At 42.8% G+C, this 1,429-nt stretch overlaps 1 long non-coding RNA gene across 1 annotated transcript in view; it reads left to right on the forward strand.

Moving 5' to 3' along the window:
• Positions 1-1,382, forward strand: part of LOC119280776 — a 4,882-nt gene extending 3,500 nt beyond the window's left edge. Inside the window, exon 2 of the long non-coding RNA XR_005138173.1 lies at positions 1,026-1,382. This is a non-coding gene — a long non-coding RNA (uncharacterized LOC119280776). The remainder of the gene's footprint in view (positions 1-1,025) is intronic.
• The last annotated feature ends 47 nt before the right edge of the window (positions 1,383-1,429 follow it).

The following is a 1,429-nucleotide window of genomic DNA, read 5'->3' on the forward strand; positions in this document are numbered from 1 at the left end:
ACACCCGCACCCTTCTAAATCGCCTAAGCGCGAAACCAAACTCGCCCATCCTCGGTGTGCTAGATGACCTCACCCGGTGACCAAGTCGCCTAAAAACACCCGCACCCTTCCAAATCGCCTAAGCACGAAACCAACCTCACCCATCCTTGGTGTGCTAGGTCGCCTCACCCGTCGATCAAGTCGACTAAAATCACCCGCACCCTTCCAAATTGCCTAAGCGCGAAACTAAACTCGACCATCCTCGGTGTGCTAGGTCGCCTCACCCATCGACCAAGTTGCCTAAAAACACTTGCACCCTTCCAAATCGTCTTAAGCCGCCCTACCAACTCGCCTCCCCCAGTGTGCTAGGTCGCCCCACTCGTCGACCAAGTCTCCTAAAACCCAGCACCCTTGGAAATCACCTAAGCGCAAAACCAAACTCGACTTAATTGTTACTACTGGTTTGCTTCATAATTGTTGCGGTAGCAGACATATATGTAGCTGAACTCAACCTGAATACAGTTAACAAACATATGCAGTACTGAACCTGCTATATGTAATGTCAGTAGCATATTTACTAGACTTGTAAGCTTATACTGGAATAGTGGCGACGAATCTCTGAGTACTCAATTTACTACAACTGAAAGTACATGAGTCAAACACTTTTACCCTTTTTTTGTTCTTGTAGGCATCTTATTAAGGGGGTTGTGGGCTTGTGGCAAGTAAAGCAGCCAAAATACTACATTTTTTCTTCTGAACTTCAACATTTTTGTGTTCAGAAATCTGTTGGCTTTTACCAGCATTTTTTTTCATAGTAGGCAACAACACTGTAAAACTGTAATGTAAACATGTGACCATAGAAGGCAAAGTTTATACAACACTAGATTTTAGGCAAGTTATCTTTTTTTACAACTTGCAGTGCTTATAGGCAAAATTGTGCCACAAGGCCCACAACGGTCGGCAAGTTTGTCCAGTTTATTATACACAGATTATCAACAGTTTTTATACAACTAAATCACTATGCTTACTCTTTTGTTTTGTTGCAGAAGTCAAGTGCAAGAGAATAGGCAACATAAAATTTCAAGAGCCAACATCTTCTCTATCATCCAGTTCTACAGGGAAGAGGGGAGGCAAGAACATGAGGGGGAGATTTTGTGCAAGATCAAGTTTCGCAACACATGGTACAGGAGGCATTTTTGCAGCTTGTATATCACACAGGGATGTGCAGAGGTGGAGTTCCACTAGCTCTAGAACTAACAGAATCATGCCCAAAAATTAGGGAGGGCCTTTTTACCTTGGTGTGTTCACGTGAAGAAATTTGCCCAGTTCTGAAAAATTCTTTGCTGAAGTTTCTCCATAGTATTGCCTAATCCGCAACAAAGAGTTGCAGACAAAATTGCGTTCTTCTGAAACTTTTTGCCTGATTTTTTCACTTTTTTTTTCTTGTGTG

Source organism: Triticum dicoccoides, chromosome 3B (genome assembly GCF_002162155.2).
Source record: "Triticum dicoccoides isolate Atlit2015 ecotype Zavitan chromosome 3B, WEW_v2.0, whole genome shotgun sequence".
NCBI classification, from domain to species: Eukaryota; Viridiplantae; Streptophyta; class Magnoliopsida; order Poales; family Poaceae; genus Triticum; species Triticum dicoccoides.